This window comes from Panthera onca, chromosome D4 (genome assembly GCF_046562875.1).
Source record: "Panthera onca isolate mPanOnc1 chromosome D4, mPanOnc1 haplotype 2, whole genome shotgun sequence".
NCBI classification, from domain to species: domain Eukaryota; kingdom Metazoa; phylum Chordata; class Mammalia; order Carnivora; family Felidae; genus Panthera; species Panthera onca.
The window spans coordinates 48674712-48694940 of NC_138351.1; the positions used below are offsets into that span (position 1 = coordinate 48674712).

Genomic DNA, 20229 nt, shown 5'->3' on the forward strand with positions numbered 1-20229 from the left:
TCGCTGTGCAGAAGCTTTTTATCTTGATGAGTTTCCTCATGTCAGTGCATTCTTAAATTTCCAATATTTACTTTCATGGACTTTGACTAGCTTTCATGACTTAAACCTAGCTCACTTCTCTAGAAAACTGGGAATATATAAAAATAAAATTTGAGCATACTAAGCTAGATAACTATGATTATATACTTATTAATAATTAAAAATGGTATATGGCAAATATAAAATAAATCTTTTCATAGAAAGTCCAAATTCTTTATGCTTCCAAAATTCCAATCTGTGGATGGTCTTTGACCCAACCACGTACTTGAAACGACAGGACTATTTCATAGGTCAGCTTGAATTTCAGCTGGCACAATTACCTATCTTTCAAGACCTTGTATCTCATATAGTCTATGATGGTGGTTCCAAAACCAAAATGATAGCCCAAAGATGAGAGTCTGACAGACTTTTCTGGTTGGTCAAGAAATTAGAAACAACAAAACAAAAAATGATATAGTATGTTCTCCATAAAGTTAAAATTAGTTAAGTTTTATTTAAAAAAAATTTAAGTTTTTTATTTATTTTTTGGGGGGGGGGCATAAAGAGAGGGATATACAGAATCCTGGAAGCAAGATCCAGGCTCTGCACTGTTAGCACAGAGCCCAAAGTGGGGTTCCAACTCACGGAGTGCGAGATCATGACCTGAGCCAAAGTTGGACACTTAACTGAATGAGCCACCCAGGCACCCCAAATTTTGTCAATTGTTAAAAATAATTTGAGATGTCATTGTATTTTTTAAAAAGTTTTTATTTATTTATTTTAAGAAAGAGAGAGAGAGAATGAGGAGAGGAGGGGCAGAGAAAGAGAGAGAATCCAAAGAAGGCTCCAGTGCAGAGCTCAGTGCAGGACTTGATCCCACTAACAGTGAGATCATGACCTTGAGCCGAAGTCAAGAGTCAGATGCCTAACAGATTGAGCTACTCAGGTGCCCCAGTTATCTCATTTTTTATGTTTAAATACTATTATAAAAGGAAATAATGATCATAGTAGTTAATAATAATCATTGTATATCAGCCAAAAAAAAAAAAAAAAGAGTTGATTACTCCATGTGTGTCCTCCCTAACATATTTTTTTCTTAGCTGGTTAGAGAATAAATCCTAATCTTTCTTAGAGTTGTACTTCCCATTTAGCTTGCTAATGACCATCCCTCTCTATGATATAATATTCTATTAGAATCATGATACATTTATATTTATTACTTGAATCCCATTAAATCCATTCCTTCAGTGAATATATATTGAACTGTCTTTCTCTCTCTCTGTATGTATATTTATATGTATGTATATGCATATTAATATATGTATAGAATATACATATACATACATATATGCTCATATACTTATACACATGCATTAACACACTCTTTCTCTATAAATAGTGTATCACTACTGCCCAGCACTGCATCTAATTTGACACATTTTCTTAATTTGAACTCTTTCCACTGTCACCTTTTAAATTCTATTTATTTCCTGTTATCTTAAAATAAAACTATTTTACAAATATATAGTTGAGGGGTACTCAGAAAGCTAAGAAGCAAAAATCACCATCAGAATCCCAACAGTATGTTTTATATTCACTGAAAAATAAAACAAAAGCAAAGAATAAAAAGTACTACAATTAGAAGTATAACTTAACTGAACCTTGCAAAAGTACTATAGAGTTTGAGTTATTTTTCTTAAGAAGAATGAAGCCTACACATCATTGAGCTCCAGATTTGGGGGAGAAGTTCTAGCTCACTGCTTTTCGGCACTTGAATCGGCTTAAAGGGAATTGTCTGTCGTGCTTGATGGTTTGGCAGATTCTGGAAGCTGCTGGATGTTCTGGGCTCAATGGAGTAGAACACCACAGCCTAAAACTGATTCATGATCCACTTAGTGGAGAAGGAAGTTTTTGCCTGGGGGAGTTATCTTTTCCTTTAACATTGTGTCCTGGATTGTGGCTCAGAATAATTTCACAAAACATTCCAAAGTGGAAACATTTTTTTCCCATGCTTCCAGTATAGTGGTTGATGCCTTTGGGTGAAAATCTAGTAACACAGATGAACTGTTGTTGTTGTTGTTTCTTTTTGGATTATCTTCACAGCTTAATTTTGTTGTTGTTGTTGTTCAGCACTCTTATTTAAAATATTCTGGGGGCGCCTGGGTGGCTTAGTCGGTTGTGTCTGACTCTTGATTTTGGCTCAGGTCATTATCCCAGGATCGTGGGATTGAGCCCCTCCACACTGAGTGTACAGCTTGCTTATGATTCTCTCTCTCTCCCTCTACTCCTTTTCCCTGCTTGCTCTCTTTCTCTAAAATTAAAAAAAATAACAATAAAATAAAATATTCTGAAAAAAGATTGGTAAGTCTAGAAAAATCTGTCTCCTTTCCAAGTTATAAACTAGAAGTGAGTTCCAATAGTCTCCAAAAATGCCTTTGACTTCTGTAGAATAAACTTTATAAAATGCCTTTGGGTATACAGTCTTATTTTATAGGCAGTGCTCCTATGAAAGAGACCCAAGAAGTGACTTTTCTACATCGGCTCAGCATTTAAGTGTTCTAGGATGTGCTATCTGACTCCAAGCTTTCTAAGGACTCACTGTTTCTGATATTCTGTATTATTTCTTTCATCTAAAATATTTTTCTGTCCCTGTGTATTTTACTTACCCATTTTGACTTGATGATCCAGTGGAAAAAATTATAAGGAAATCAAAACTCCTTAATTGTTTGCTAAGCATGTTGAAACTTTCTCATATATTCATTTCCTTGGATATTCATTATCTTTCACCTTTTTAATTCCTTTTCTGTGTTTAGAGAAAAATAATGGCTTATGAAAGTCACTGAGAGATAATTATCTGCCTGTAATTGATGGCAACTACTTGGAATTTTCCAGAGAGTATGAGGGTTATGGCTGGTCATCACATTAGAATCTGTCTCATGGGTTTCCATCATGCTGTTTGGAAACAGTGTGAGAAATAGTAGGAAACTACTAAGAATTTCAAGCTAACATGACCCAAGTGGCTTACTCTGGATCCTGTCTGATATTTTTCATTTTTAATATGAATACTGGGATTTGTGATTTAAATTTTATTTGGCAAAAATCTTCCTGCTAAAAACTTGAGCTTTATTTTGTCTATTCTTTATTTCTATGCTTTCTTCTTCTTTTTTTTTTTATTATTAGAGAATTAGAATAATTAGAACGCAAAGGATCACCTCTTCCAGAAAGCCAACAATTCCCATTCTTTTGTCCTTGTTCACTAGCTTGCATGATCATATATTATCATTTATTTTCTAGTTAACGTATTTATACTTTGTGCATCTTTTCCCCCTTCCCCACCCCTAGTTCAGCTCTCCATCTGGGCTGTCTATGTGGCCTCTCCTTTGTTTCCCTAATAGTTATTGTGACAAAATTTTCTGAGTTCTTGGTCTGGTAAGATTCGGAGCATATGAAATGGAGAAAGTAAAGTTAAAAAATGTATTAGAAGTGCCACAGTGCAGTGCCATATAAGAGGACACAATATCAGAGAGGTAAATGCAGTTCTTAATGCTCCTCAAATTTCTTTAGCATAGAGATGCCATTTCTGTCCAGGCAGAACTTTTAACATTCTCTTTTATTTTGAATATAATGAGTATATAGCAAAGTACATAAAATAAATAATATTAGTGTAAAAAGCACAGCTGTGTCATGCCACCTTGGTTAAGAAAGAGAACATTGCCAGAATCCTAGAAAATCTCTGCATTACCCATTTCAATGCTGCTGATTTTTATGCTAACCATTTCCTAGCTTTCCTTAAAATTTTGCCTTGATTATGCAGTCTGTATAATCTTGATGCTGTTAGTCCTCTACCCTGCCTCTCACATTTCCTTGGGCAGTTGCTGCATGGCAAAAATTCACAGATGTCCACCTATTTGGAGAATTGCCATTGGCCAAATGGGAATCTCTGCATCCTCAGTACTGACTGGCCCTGTGGCACAAGAGGCCATCCCTGAACTCAGGGTGGATCTAACTGTTTGATGTTCCAGGGCTTCACCTTGCGATCAGACTAAAGCTAGTCTCTAGCTAAGATTTTATTCTTGCAGTAGTCTTTCCCCTGCCTGTTTTGTTTCCTTTACTCCCTTCTCCTGACAGCATAGCTCCAATAAATGAATCTCTTGAACAAGAATCGCCATCTCCGGCTCTGATTTTAGGGAGTCAGAACTAAGACACTTTCTGTATTCGTTTTCTATTGTCATTTAACAAATTAGAACAGACTTTGTGACTTAAAACCACATTCACTTATGATATTACAGTTTCTGGGGGTCAAGAGAGTCCAGGTATGGCTTAGCAGGGTCTTCTGCAAGGTGGTAATCAAGGTGTTGGCTAGGTGGGGGAGTTCAACTAAAACTTGACTCTGGAAGGATCTGCTACCAAGCTAACTCAGATTGTGGGCAGAATTCATTTCCTTTTACTATGAATTGAGGGTTCATTTTCTTGCTAGCTGTCAGTCAGCTAGAAACCTTTGTAGGAACTCAACTGGAATTCCTTGCCAACATGGTTCCCTGGTTAATCAAAACCAGCAAGGAAAAGAAAGAGAGATTCTAGCAGGACAGGTGCTACATCCTTATGCAACATGATCATGTATATCCCATCACTTTTTTTGTATCCTGTTGGTTAAACGACAATCACAAGGCAATTTAGACTAGTTTTGGCTGTTTTTGGATTTTATGTATTTGGGATCACACATTGCATGTTTGCTGTGTCTGTTTTATTTTTACCCTCCCATTTTTGTTTTCTATGCATTTCCAGTTTTCTCAAATCATTTATTATATTTTTAAGATCCATGTTTTGCTTTGCCCGTGGTTGCATTCATTTGTATTTTTCTGTAATATTTTATTTAATGCCAACTAATGAGTTATTTTTTCATTCTACTCTTTAGTTGGAATATTGTTGGTTTTGACGGTGTCTACTTTTTTTGCTACTGCAAACTATGCAATTATGAGAATAATTGTGTATATGTCCTGATGCATTTAGTCTCCTTTTTTGTGTGGAATTGTGCTTCTGAAGCTTCAGCACACTTAGGAATCATTTGATGAACTTGTTAGAATGTCCCAAATTCTGGGATCCAACACTAGAGTTTGTTTCAGAAGGTCTTGATGGAAATTTGCATCCTAAGGTCTTAGGTGATGCTGGTGTCCACACTTGAGAAGCCACTGATGTAGAATGCATTCTTAGGTGTGCAATTGCTGGCTCAAGAGTATTGGTATTTATTAATACATATTTCTAGTGAATTTAACATTGTTTCATCGTGTAGACCATTTCTCTAATAATTCTCATTGCCTTAAAATTTGCTTTGTTTGATATTGCCATAATTCCATTAGCTTTTTGGGGGTGTTGGATTTATCTTTTAAAAAGAGTCTTTGGGCACCTGGGTGGCTTAGTTGGTTAAGTGTCCACCCACGGTTCGTGGGTTCAATCCCCATGTCAGCCTCTGTGCTGACAGCTCGGAACCTGAAGCCTGCTTCAGATTCTGTGTGTGTCTCTCTCTCTCTGCTCCTCCCCTCCTCACGCTCTGTCTCTCTCTCTCTCAAAAATAAACATTAAAAAAATTAAAAAAAATAAAATAAAAAATATTTCTTTTTAAAAAAAATTTTTTTTTTTTAATTTTTTTTTCAACGTTTTTTATTTATTTTTGGGACAGAGAGAGACAGAGCATGAACGGGGGAGGGGCAGAGAGAGAGGGAGACACAGAATCGGAAACAGGCTCCAGGCTCGGAGCCATCAGCCCAGAGCCTGACGCGGGGCTCGAACTCACGGACCGCGAGATCATGACCTGAGCCGAAGTCGGCCGCCCAACCGACTGAGCCACCCAGGCGCCCCAAAAATATTTTTACTTCAAAGCTTTTTATACACTCCAATTTCAAATTGTATATGTAAAAGGGCTTATAGTTAATATTATTTTTAAAAATCAGTATAAAGATTTTTTTAACTTAAGCATGTAGCTAATTTACATTCAATACAATTACTAAAATATTTGTCTTTGAGTTGATTATATTCTTATGTCATTAATAATTTTTTTCTTGTGGTGCGTGGGTGGCTCAGTGAGTAAAGCATCCAAATCTTGATGTCGGTTCAGGTCATGATTGTACCATTCGTGAGATTGAGCCCTGAGTCGGGCCCTGTGCTGACACCCAGAGCCTGCTTGGGATTCTCTCTCTCCCTCTTGCTCTACCCCTCCCCAAGTCTCTCTCTCTCTCTCTCTCTCAAAATAAATAAGTATTTAAAAAAATTGTTTTCTTATTTTATATTCCTTTTTTCATTTTTTTGCTATATATACACACATACACATAAATACATACATAGTCACAATATATAAATATACACACATATATTTAAGAGTTTGGAAGTTATAAATTTTTCCCTTCCAAATGTTTTAATATAGGTATTCATGGCCATACCCTGGAGATAATACTGTACCTATGCTTTATCATAGATTAATAACTATCTTTACCTGAATTATCCTTTCAGAAAATGTAAGGATCTTAGAATACTTTTTATTCAATTACCTCATCTCAATTTATATGCTCTTAAGTGTTTTGATTCTCTTTCTATACATTAAACCCCATAAGACACTTTACATTTTATTTTCTATTATCAATGTTTATTTAAATTTGCCACATATGTACTGTTTTCTTTACTTATCATGTCTTCCTGAATTTCTGAGCTTAAAATCTGCATGAATGTGGTAAGACTGGTTGTTTTATTGTCCACACCTAATAATTCCAATATCCAGATTCCCAATGGGTCTCTTTTTGTTTTCTGTTATTCCTTCTGGTTTGGCTTATTTTGTCTTATGAGTCTGATTATCTTTCTGTGTTGGACATTGTATTCAAAAATTGCTTTTAGAAATAATCTGAGGCTGACAATGGTGTTTGTTTGTTTATTTGTTTTTCCCAGAGAGGATAGCATAGTCAGGGCCAGGGCAGCAAAGAAATCCAGTTGAAAGGATTCAGAAACTATTTATAGAGTGTTCTGGGGCAGGAAACCAACAAGGGACATTGAGTCACTTGGTCTAGTTTAAAAGGACAAGGGAGGTAGCAGTGGAGAATCACCTGTGAAGCTTTACTTGGAGATGAGTACAGCCACTGCATGAACTATAGCAGAAATGGAGGTGGGGGAGGCAATGCCCTGATTTCTCTGTCCTCCCAGCCTCTGCTGTCCTGACCATGCTTCTCTTTGTCCAAACCCGATTAGAAGCCAGAGGACATGGGAGCCTGAATGATGTAGTCAATTAGGTGTTAGTGATACTGAAACAAAGAGCAGGGAAGAGAAGGGTAGAAAGTAAATCTGGACAGCCAATGTGGAATAACAGATACAATGGGTGTATTTTTGCTTCTCCTGCTCTTTGCTGGGGCCATGACTTGAGTTTTTCTGGAACATGTAAGTAACTTATTGGAATAAAGTCCAATCTTTCACTGTCAGGGTGGAGAGCCTCTAGGCCTAAACTCAGAGGGATGGTGACTCAACTGGAGACTCCTATCTTGATGGGCTCTCTATGCGATCCTCTGCTTACTGAGTCCCTAAAAGTAAAGCTCCACCTTTCAGCTGTCTTCAGTCAATCTGTAAAGCCTCCAGGGCAGAAGCACGACTTAGCTATAATGTTCTTTGATCTCTACCTGATTACCCACTTTCTGTAATATTTTTACAAGAAATTTTGAAGGAAGATGGGGAGGATCTAACTATTTTCTTTGTCTTCAGTAGAAAGGTTGAGCACGGGTTGGCAAACCATGACCCATGGGACAAATCCAGCCCAATACTTGTTTTTGTAAATTAAGTTCTGTTTGAAAAAAAAAAACCTGTACCTATTAATTAATATATTGTTAATAGCTGTATTCATGATGCAATGGCAGAGTTGGATAGTTTAGCTAGAGACAGTAGGACGCCACAAAGCCTTAATACTTACAATCTAGCCCTTTATGGAAAAAATTTACCAGATTCTGCTAAACATGCCCGTCATTTTCAGAAACCAATCATCCTTCCCACAAGAAAATTTAAACATATATAATTCACAGTCTGAAGCATCTTCATATATACCATCTAATTAAATTTTAGTGGCAAACTTGATCGAGTTGAGTTTCTTTATTATTATAGATCTATCTAATGATGGTGATATTAATGAAATGTTCAGTGCTCAAACTGAAGTTAATTGGTAGGAAAATAAGAAAGAAGTGGTGTAGATTACTGGAAAAGGCCAATAAAACTGCCATTGAAGGAGATAAATGGAAAACTGGAACTTTAAAGTGATTAAAAATATGATTAAGAGATTTAATTAATGTACACACAAACAAATATTAGGCTTATCATCATTTAAATCATATTTTGATACTTTCTAGCACCTACTGTGTGGCTGATAATGTGCTACAATTTTTATATGTACTCTCCCAATCAAGTTCCAATCTCTGTTGAGTTAATTACAATTCTTCTCATTTAACAGATGGGTAGACTGAGTTCCAGAAAGTTTAACCAGTTTATTTGTGATCTCAAGCTTGCAGGGAACGGTTTTGGGATTTGGATCCCCTTTAGAGTGAAAGCAGCAGAAGGTCCAGCTGGGGCCATTTCATGTACTTCTTTAGACAACAGGGTTGTGCTGCCCCAACAGGTTTTCTTCATGCTGTAAATACGGTAACAATACCATCTCTGACTTTTTGTTTCAGTTGTATCCTGGAAAAAAAACATCAAATGGCAGAGGCAGAAATGTTTACTTCTAAGAAACAGTAGGACAGATCTGATTGATTTGGACTGAGGCATACTGACAATTCAACAGTAGCTGGCTGAAATTGCCTTTTCCAACTGAAATAGGCAAGCCTCGTTGAGAGCACTGTAGTCAGCCCGCACCTGCTGCAGGAATCCTTTGCAGTACTTCCGAGGCAACGCGCATCTTGGAGGTATCTTAAGACTCTGTTATGTATTTATTATGTTCATGAATATCAAAGAGGTGGAGGACAAGTTTGGAAGCTTCAGATAAACTTCAGATAGGCTCTGGGAACTTCTAATTGCATTTTTTAAGTTGTGTTTTATGTATACTCTTTATAAAAGATTTCTTCCCCATAAATTCCTAAGAGACTGTTCCTTAGCCTGCACTCAACAACTGGAAAGTTTTTTGTCTCTTAAAATCCAATTGATGTTTAGGTGTTTGTGCCTTTGTAATGTCCTCGGTTGCTTTCCCAGCAAGATGTTTGCACTTAGGACTTCGTTTTGCTTTAACTTTGGCAAAGATTTGCCCTGAGTCTGAGGCCAGGAAGGAAGTCATTTAGGCCCCAGAAGGACAAATTCATCTTGACTGGTAAGTAACAGAAAATGGGTTTGTTGTTACAGAAAACTTACAGGCTTAACTTGAACAGCTGTGAATGCTGCAATCGATATGAAATGGTCGTTTTAAAAATAATTAACTACAAAAACAAATGCATAATTAAATTCTAAATATTGTTATACTGGTAGGCATGTTTATATATTGTAATTAGTCTGAGGTGAGGAAAAGAGCCCAAGGAGGTTCCTGAACCATTAGAATACTTCCAGTGTCAGAATGCTTCATCCTTCCCTTCCCTATTTTTTTGCTCCACCCTCCTAATTTTGTTACTTCTTAGTCTTGAAGAGAGAGAAATATAGGGGAAGAAATGATAGAAAAAGGCAGAAAGATTGGTACTTTCTAACACTGGAAACACAAATCATATGACATCAGTGGAGAAGCAGTTCGCTTGGAAATTCAAATATGTGACCTCCCCATAATGTAACATGAACGATTACTGAGAGTTGATCTCTATATTTTTTAGAATGTGTCCTTTAACAAATGCACAGTAAATGTGCTGTCTCTGGAAGGATTGACCAGTGTGTAAAGTCTTGTTTCACGCAACTTGAAACCATTGAAAAATATTTTTGTGAGTTACCTTTACATGTCCTCTGTAGGACAAAGATAAAATAAGGGAAGAATAATTTTTATATGACAATGAAATGGACTCTTAAGGGTGGAGGAAAGCATTGGAACAAAAAAAATGTCAGTACATTTAAATTAAATTTGCTTGCAATGATTGGTTCAGTTTCAAAACCTCTTCTGGTTAATAACCATTTTGCCACACACCTTATCCAAAGGTCACTACTCTCCTGACGGTTCCACCATTATAGATTAGTTTTGCCTACTTTGGAAAATTATACACATGGAATCATACAGTATGTTCTCTTTTATGTCTTTCTTCTTTCATTCATGAGATTCACCCATGTCATTGCATTTGGTTTTGGTGTTTGTTCTCATTGTGTGACTGTACTACACATTATTTATTAATTTGACTGTTGAAAGATATTTGGTTTGTAGGACTGCAAACCAGGTATGTGGAATCCTGGAAAACCTTTTTTACCCCAAGGTCTCTGCCTACATAAATGATTTGAGTAAAAATGAATTACAAAATTTATGGGCCTATGTGATACTGATTTATGACTGTTGAAAGATATTTGCTTTGTAGGACTGCACACCAGGTATGTGGAATCCTGGAAAACCTTTTTTCCCCCAAGGTCTCTGCCTACATAAATGATTTGAGTAAAAATGAATTACAAAATTTATGGGCCTATGTGATACTGATTTATCAATAAACATTTAGAATAATAGGTAGAGAAGAGGTATTTACAAATTTGTTTATTGTCCAATTGGTAGTCATATTCTTCATAATATCCAAATATCTTCTAAATAAGACCCAGGAATTATGTCTTAATGTTCTTAATTGTCACATATCTTATTCCTGGCTAATGTTTTTCTTACTATAAGGAAAAGTGAGCAAGACTTTACTATCTGCAATGCCATGGCTCTTCGGCACCTGTTGGTATTGAAACACCATTGATTTTCTTGCCTTTGCATATCCCTAATACCTTTTTGTTAAATGCTGGTTACCTTATTACCCATGATGTTGCATCACCCATGTGACATCTGTGAATATTGGCTTCCAATGCCTCTCCCAAAGATTGTTACTTTACTTCATTGATTGTGACCACACATGCAAGTCTTATCCATAGTGTGCAGTGTCAACAAGAATTCATTTCTAGTCATGATAAATTTACCATTCAGAATTTTATAGGATAAACATAGAACAACACATCTTGTTAGCTATGTCTTCTCTTGAAGTCTTTTTACTAGAATCAGTATAATCCTAGAATGTGATATCTTTTGGTGTTGGTTATAACCCCTGCCTTGTACTTCTTCCCACCATTGGGAATGATCAGCTAGGAGTCGATCAGTTTGTACAAGCAGGGTGGTTCCCGTCCATACAAGGTACATCCCTGCCATGTTCGGTACGGCTTAAGAACAGTCAAGGGGAGCATCAAGAGGACCCACTGGCATTACAGAGCATCAGTCTGGTTAGCCCATGGAGGAGATAGCTATGAGCAGCGCTGGAGGACTGGCGGATATGAGATACACATTCTATGGAGAGGGTGGGGATTGTACTGGCTGTTCATATGGGATGAGTGCTGCCACCCTCACCACTGCCAGGTGCAATAGACTAGATGTGGCACTGAAGTAAGAGCTGATACATGGATGTACATAGGTGGTGAAGTTGTCAGTGGACTGTTAGTAGTCCAGAGCCTGTGTCTATCTTGTGTCACCCCAAATTACTGTATTAGCCTCATTCTGGTGACTCAATCCCATGTGATTTTATAGAAAAAAAATGCCAAACAAGGAGTCCTGGACCTCCTTGGGACATCCAGTCAGCCCCATTAGTGGGGTAGAGTGTTGGAAAGCACCTAGGAGAGGGGAAACAGGGAGCAGTACACATATGAGTCCTAGTCTGGGCTCAGACACCCTACATGGATGGCAATACCAGCTCCAGCTGATACTACCCACTTGAAAGAGAGATAATTGCAAGGAAATCACACAAAGCATGGGGTTCCTTGTGGCATTGGTAGGTAGAATGCTGCATGTCTAAGGACAATACTATTGGGTTGTTTCTAGTTTTAACCATTACAAGAAAGCTAGTATGAATATTTTTGGTGCACATATGAACTGATTTCTGTTGGCCCTGTACTCAGAGTGGAATTGACTGTAACTAATTATATATAACTGAACATAACATGCATGTTCACTTTAGCAGGTGCTGACAAGTTTCCAGAGGATTTCTATCAAGTCACACTCTCAGAAACCTGACAATATCAGATCTCCACACCCTTGTCAGCATTTGGTGAGGTCATTATTGTTATTTAAAACAAAAAAAATAAGCTCTTCTGGTGGATTCAGTGGGACTTCATAATGGTTTTAATCAGATTTTTCTGATGAATAATGATATAGATACCTTTTCATATGCTTATTGGATATGTTGGTATCCTTGATGATTTTCAATTTTTCTATTGACTCTATTTGATAGAAAAACATCTTTTTTTCTTATTGCTTGGTAGAAATCTTTTTCTTATTGAATGTAGGAGTTCTTGATATATACCTTTAATACTAGTCTTTTATTGGTATTTGTATTGCACATATCTTTATCCTATGTAACATTTAGGTTTTTATTCTCTTAATGGTGCCTTTGAGTGACAGAACATTTTAATTTTAATATAATCCAACTTATCAACATTTTCCTTTATTGTTAGTACATTTTTGTCCTTGAGAAAGGCTTGGTTTCAGCCTTTCATAGGGCAGTTTTTCCTATTTTTTATGGACCACACTCTTTAGGGTTTCATCTGAAATTCTGGGTTCTTTACCAGAAGGAACCTCACCTTGGCAGACCCTGAGCTCTAACCCTGTCTTTCAGTACCAAAAAACTTCAGATATTTTTGCTCATTGTTTTAGCCTCTCAGACTTACTTTCCACTTGTATTCTTGGTGACTTGCATGTATAGCTTTGGTGTCAGCTAACATCTCGTGGGGAGATTGCATATAGAATTTTCTAACTCACTTTTGTGCCATTCCTTCCTCTGTGATCTTGGCCCTGCAAATCTGGGTATCTCCAAATTCTAATTTCTGTCTCCCCAGCCTGATGGAACTGCCTCCAGCTCCAGATTGCTTTCTGCTTCTCTTTCCTGGGCTGCAAACTGGTAAATAACTCAGGAAAAAAAAACCCACAGAGGCAAATTTGAGTCTCACCTCAGTTAGCTTATTTTCTGTGATGTTGATCTTTCAAGTCCTGTCCTCTTTGGATCATTTATGATGCTTTCAAATATTAATTAATTAATTCATTCATTCATTTTTGTATTTATTCAAAATAATCTGCTTTTATTGTTGATCTGAGAGAGAGAGAATTACTCTGATGCATGACATATGCTATCATTCCAGAGGTGGAATGAAGTCATAGTTCTTAAAGCAATCCTTTAAGCATGCTACACCTGGGGAGTTTCATTGGTCCTAGTTGGTATCTAGTTCCAGCTTTCCTCCATCTTTATGGCCCCTCCTATCCCTTATCTCTTTCTTTTCTGTAATTTTATTTCTGTTCCTCTTTGGCAATAAAAAATTCCTCTGTTTACCTTATGCAGAGTACTGCTGTTCTCTCTCTCTCTCTCTGTCTCTTTCTCTCTTTTAATCCTTGAACTCTGTAGTCACCTTAACTGGCAGGACCCATTGTCCATTCCAAGCTTTTAACTCTCATGTGAGGATAGTTCCCACTTTAAGAGGAACTCTAATGCAGTTGTTAGAAAATTGTCCCCCTACACATTTCTACAAAGGTATGTATCAGTTTTTATATAAATGATACCTAATTCCAAAGAGAAATTGAAGTGGCTTGACAGAAGGAAGTCAAAGTCCTTATGTCTGAAGTATATTTTTTGTTTTTATCTTGCTCTTATTTTTTTGAGTAATATTTCCTATATATATATTCTACTATGTTCTAAAATCTTAGAAAATATTTAAAACTTCAAACCTGACTTGAAACTTCTTAAAATTAAAGGAGACTTATTTATTTACTTATTTCTTTAATGTTTACTTATTTTTGAGAGATAAAGTGTGAGTAGGAGAGGTGCAGAGAGAGGCGGGGGGACAGAAGATCTGAAGTGGGCTCTGTGCTGACAGCAGAGAGCCTGATGCTGGGCTTGAACTCACCAACCTTGAGATCGTGACCTGAGCCAAATTCAGATGCTCAACAAACTGAGCCACCCAGGTGTCCCTTCCTTACCTAATTTTTAAAAAATTGACTTCTAAATGAAGCACTGATGCTAGGAATATTGCTCTGTTAAGCCTAAATTTCCTTTAGGCTCGTCCTCTGGATTCACTTAGATAAATTATCATTTGCACAGACTCTCAATGTATATATGCTGTTCACTCATTCAACACATATTTATTGAGTGCTAACTCAGTGCCATGCTCTGTGCTACGTGCTAGGCATACAATGGTGAGCAAAACACACATGATCTCTGTCCCCATGGAGCCTACTGTTCTGTGGGGAGGAGCAGATATTAATAAAATGACATAAAATGCTACCTCAATCTACAAACGGAAAATTGTTGACAGGAAAATGTGCGGCCTCTGTGATAGCACAGAGAGATCACATATTGGCTGGGAGTTGCTAAACAAAGCCTTGTTATGTGGATATTTCACCTAAGGTTACATGCAATTTCTATCATTACTCTGAATAATCAGCAAGGTGAATGATTTTGTTACAACTGTGTGCTACAACTATGTAGCATAACATTTCTAATCATCATGAGATCATCACATTAATAAAATTCCAGTATATAAGACGTATCCCACAAGCCTACATATCGTATGGCTAGGATGTCCTTTATTTTAAACATTGCTCTATTTAATGGCATAGGTGGATGGCACAGGGATAGAGAAAAAGACGGTTCTTTGTTGTATAGTACTAAGTAAATTTAGATATTCAGTGTATTGTTTTAAATTTTTATTTATGCTTCCAGTTGGCGTTGCTAGGTGGAAAGAAGGATGTGCTAATATTTTTCAGGGCAGATCATATTTACTTCTGGTCTTTGAGCATAAACTTCAACATATATACAAAAATGATGAAAATTGAATATCTTGGAAGAGAATACCTGCCAAACACTATTGTCACTTGAAATGCTACTAATTCTGTTCTTGCAGCTTTGCCGAGGGAACACTATGAACAAAACATGCAGGCATGAATGTGTGTCATATTCTCAGGGAAGGGCGAGCATAACAGTAAGTACAAAGAGAGGTAGAATGGAGTGGAAAAAATAGAGTGGACCCAGATTACAGGTTGAGGGGTGTCCTGCTAAGAATTTGTAGGTAATAGGGGAGCCACTGAAATGGGTATGTTGTGGCAGGGAGGATATCTATTATTTGGTAAGATTGCTTTGAGAAACCTGAGAAAATGGATTGAAACGAGGAGAGTTATGGACTGAGCCACAGTGAACAGATAATATCTGGGAAGGGATGGTATTCGAGAGTCTCAGATATGTCACCTATGATTAAAGATAATCTCTGTTGTTGTTGTTGTTTCTTTCTTTTCTTTCTTTTTCTTTTTTACTTTTAGGAAAAGCTTAACAACTGGAGAATTTTAATGAATCTGATAGGATTGCGAGATTACTAATTAACAACAATCGATCTTCATTTCATAATTTGGGGTCCCTTATCTGATTTTCCTATTACCTTAAGCATTCTATGTTCTGACTTTTTGCTTTTGATTCCCTCAAACTATGCTGCTCACAAATGAAGAATACATTAATGTAAATATGTAAGGAAGTTCTCGTCTTTATCATTTGCTCCTGAGCCTTGGACAGTTCTGATGTAAATCATTTTAGAAGCTTCCCTAATTAAAATGGAAACCCATTGTGTCAGTTTGTCTGAAGGAACTAGAGTAATGTATATTTGAATGTTTGTTTGAATATACCTTTTAGGCTATTGACAGAAATTTGAGAAGGAGGCCAAGTTTAGCAGCATGGGCCCAGAGAAAGACCAAAGCCAGGCATGAATATTTACTGACAGGCGGTTAAGCAAAACAGCCACTCTGCTGTTTGTCTTTTCACTGTCCTGGATATTTGCTTCTTATTAATCTTTTAGGATGTATTCTTCCTTTGCTGAATCCATTATTAAACAGAGAACAGACATTGTGTTAGTAGCATTGTTTGTTCTTGCTCAGGTTGATGGAGAAAAAAATATGTTGGAGGTAGTTAAAAGAAGTTGTATTACTTTTCTAATTATGTGCATTTACAAACAGAACAAGATTTCTAAAAAGACATCCTGTATTTTTTGTTGTTTTTAGGTGAGAAAAATGTATATCTTAACACTAGATTGTAGAGAATGATCTCACAAATTCTCTAAAATCTGCCTCTTGCTCCCTGGGAGTTTTAATAGAATTATAAAAACTATTATGCTGATGAGTTTTTATGATAAAAAAAGAATACACTGGATTTTGTGTTTCATGGGCCAGCTATGGATTGCTTCTCTAGGATGATTTTGCCATTTTTATCTGCAGTATTTTTTTGGCAGTATTATTGTCTTATAACAATTAAAATAATATTGTTCTATTAAAATTAAATATGTAGCTACAATCTTCATTCTTTTAACAACCTTGTAGTTTAGAGATAAGGTTGCTGAGGCCCAGAGAGTTTGAGTAACTTGCCAAATATCACGTAATGGTAAATAAAGACACTGATATTCAAATTTAAGTCTGCCTCCAAAGATCCTATTTTTTTCTGATATACCCTGCCGCTTTTTCACAGAGATAAATGTCACACCAAATTATTTTTCTTCTTCTACTCAGAGGAGGAGGATGAGGCATGGAGGAGTTGTGTCTTGACGATATGAAGCAATGAGACCTTGTTGTAATAAAAAATGGCAGCCAGTCTTTCAGTGGCTTGCTCATTAGTGTCTCAAAATAAAGAATTCAGTTCTGATGATGGCAAATTCTTGGCAACTAACAAAAGGAAGCAAAATACAAACATTTTGAAGTAGGCTTCTACTGATACTTCTGTCTGAGAGATTTATACTTTTGTCTCTTTGTTTTCCCAAAGTGTCCATTTCAGGAAAACCAAATCTCCATTTCAGTTTGACCTGAACGGGTTGTGTGAAGCCTTGTCACTTACTGCTTGATGGATGATGTCATGATGAGTGGCATGTACAAGGATGGAGTCAGTGATCTCAAACTTTCCAAAGCTTGATTTGTATTTTAAGAATGTATATGTCTGGCCAAAAGGAAAGATACATTCAGTGGCAAAGAAGCAAATTTTGGCATTTTAAAAGCCCATATTGTTAAATTGTGCAATTGAAACTGTATCAGGGATTAATAAACTACAGCCACTCGGACCAATCTCCATCATCTGAACTTGTTTTTGCATGGCTTCCTAAGTTAAGATGGTTTTTTACATTTTTAGAGGGCTGTAAACCAAAAACCAAACAAACAAATTCAAAAATGCAAAGAATATGAAAGAGACCTTATGTGCTCCACAAAGTGCAAAATATTTACTATCTGCCCATTTGGAGGAAGAGTTTGTCTATGCCTGACCTATACAATGATGGTTAAGATATCTAAACATATACCAATTCTATTCCATGCAGCTTGCCTTAGAGAAACAATAGATTTGTGCTTGAATCCTATTTACTGCTTGTGTGAACTTGGGTAGAATACACAATGTTCTTGAGGCATGCTTACCCATTCTTGAAATAGGTATAATGTTATCTGTGTCATAGCGTAGTCAGAAAGATTCTGTATGTGAAGAAAGTTTTAAGTGTCAAAGCAGATTGCAAAGTAGAATGTAGAGTATAATCTCATCTTTGTAAAAACATGTTTATTTTTACGATTTTATTCACATGAAAAATGCCTGGCAACATAGCCACTGAGTTGTGTTAACAGTGGCAAATGCCGGAGAGTGAGAATAAAAAAAAAGTTTACTCTATTTTATATGGTTCTGTATTAAATTTTTAAAAGGTACTTCTTTGTTAATTACAGAATAAAAATAATGTAAAAACTTTTGGCTTATCATAGGGATAGGGTGAGTGTTGATCCTTCCTTTTTCCTTAAAGAAGAATAAAAGATTCTCCTGATGGCAGATTCTAATTTGTGGATTTGAACAGCATTTTGGAAAAGGCTTAAGTCTTAGCCTAGGATAGCAGACCTCAGATTGTTTAGGAGAACAAACATGTAAGTGTCTTTTAAAATGTACTTTATTGTTTAACAATTTGTAATGTCTTGACTTCTGAAAGGAAAATTAGATTCAATATTTCATTTCAAGTTTTAGCCTTTATATGGTTGGATGGGGCATCCTCAAATAGGATGCCATCCTCCCTGCATCTCACTTGGGGGAAAATTCCACCGCTTATGTGTCCGTCTGGACTTTCTTTTATCCCTGAAGTCAAATTCATGGAAAGCTCAGCCTAACCTCAGTGGATCCAATACTTCTGTTATTATAGACTTACTATGACTGAAAGTATTTCTGTAATTAATGAGAAATAAAAGACATAATTAGCGACATTCTCCTTCCATTATAGCCCAACTTGGGCTCCATCAGGTCTATAAAGATTTCAGATTCTCTTAGACTGTTAGGCAATGCTGTTTGCCATGGTCTGGCTTTGTCCAGATATATAATGTAAATTGAAAGAGCATTATATTTACATAATGTAAATTGAAGTGTAAATTTCATCTGAAGTTGAGGAAACATGCCCATTAGTTTCATTCCTAAGTGCTATGACTTCTAACTAATGATGCTTTGGTGAAATTCCAACACTTTCAATATACCCAAACATCCTCAAGACCCCACAAAACTGTAAGATCCCAGGTATGGTCACTTGAGCAGCTTCTCACCAAGACTGATGGTTACTCTCATCCTCTGGAGCTGCCATGCTCTTTTGTTCTTTGCACAGTGCACAGGCCCTGCGTATCATTCCCTGTAACTCCCACTCTTCCAGGACCAGTTTGCCTGCCTCGGATTTCTCTCACACCTATAATTCTTTTTTTTTTAATTAAAAAATATTAATGTTTATTTTTGAGAGAGAGAGAGAGAGAAAGAGAGAAAGAGCATGAGCAGGGGAGAGGGCAGTGGGGGGAGATAATGGATAGATAGTAGATAGATAGATAGATAGAGAGATAGGGATACTCTTAAGCAGGCTCCGCACTCAGCCTGGAGCTCAGTGTGGGGCTGGATCCCATAACCCTAGGATTACGACTTGAGCTGAAATCAAGAGTTGGACGCTGGACAAATTGAGCCATCCAGGCGTCCCTCTCACATCTGTAATTTTGATTCACCCTCACACTCTTATCTTTCTGAGGTGTGGGTCATCCATTTTCACCATTGCTCTCCACTGTCCCTAGGATTACCATTATTCATCTTTTAACCTGTTAAATATTTTTTTTTTTTTTAATTTTTTTCAACGTTTTTTATTTATTTTTGGGACAGAGAGAGACAGAGCATGAATGGGGGAGGGGCAGAGAGAGAGGGAGACACAGAATCGGAAACAGGCTCCAGGCTCCGAGCCATCAGCCCAGAGCCTGACGCGGGGCTCGAACTCACGGACCGTGAGATCGTGACCTGGCTGAAGTCGGACGCTTAACTGACTGCGCCACCCAGGCGCCCCATCTTTTAACCTGTTAAAAAAAGCTTTTCTTCTTGGAGATGTTTCTTTTACAGGATACAATGCAGTTGATTTAATTTTATTACTCAGCTCTCTTGAATAGGATTGTCTCTGTGTTATGTCTCTGTCCTGTTAAAGGGATAAATAGTCTGCAGAGAGGAAAGGAAGATGGGTTGGTTTAAGTTCAAGTACAATTTTACGTGGCTTCCACTCAAGATCCTACAAGGCCTGATGAATCTCATTCCTCATGTCTCAGTGTCTGTCCCTTAGAATGCTGTGTTGTCTTCCTGAATCTGTCCACCACCATGGCTATCCTTTCTCAGCCAAGCCTTCAGTTATAGCTTTGTTTGGTCTAAAACTGTGAACAGGGCTTGGACCTTTCCCATAGGAACTTTGTTTCTTAGGAAAACTTTGGGAGGGATCTAGTTGTCTGATAAACTTCCTCTCTGTATTCTATGACTTCGTTAAAAAAAGTGTTTAAAGGTTTTTTTTTTTTTTTTAATACTTTGATATCCTAAAAACTGCAAAAGACAGTATAGACTTCTCATACTCTTTGCCCAGTTTTCCCTGTTGTTAACATCTTATAATAGTACATCTGTCACAACTGAGGAACCACCATTGGTATATTCCTATTAACTAAACTCAGTCTTTATTTGGATTTCACTAGTTCCGTGATTCTTAAGGAGGTATTTTTTTTGCCAAAAGCACAGGGGATATATAGGAGAGTGT

At 36.9% G+C, this 20229-nt stretch overlaps 1 long non-coding RNA gene across 4 annotated transcripts in view; it reads left to right on the forward strand.

The window, feature by feature from the left end:
- Positions 1-20229, forward strand: part of LOC132663839 (uncharacterized) — a 121047-nt gene that overhangs the window by 87268 nt on the left and 13550 nt on the right. For 2 of the 4 annotated variants that reach the window (XR_014136016.1, XR_014136017.1), the window contains 4 exons: positions 8709-8939; positions 12123-12212; positions 15055-15132; positions 17918-18073. This is a non-coding gene — a long non-coding RNA (uncharacterized LOC132663839). The remainder of the gene's footprint in view (positions 1-8708; positions 8940-12122; positions 12213-15054; positions 15133-17917; positions 18074-20229) is intronic. The other 2 variants (XR_014136018.1, XR_013551587.2) reach the window with 2 other exon arrangements.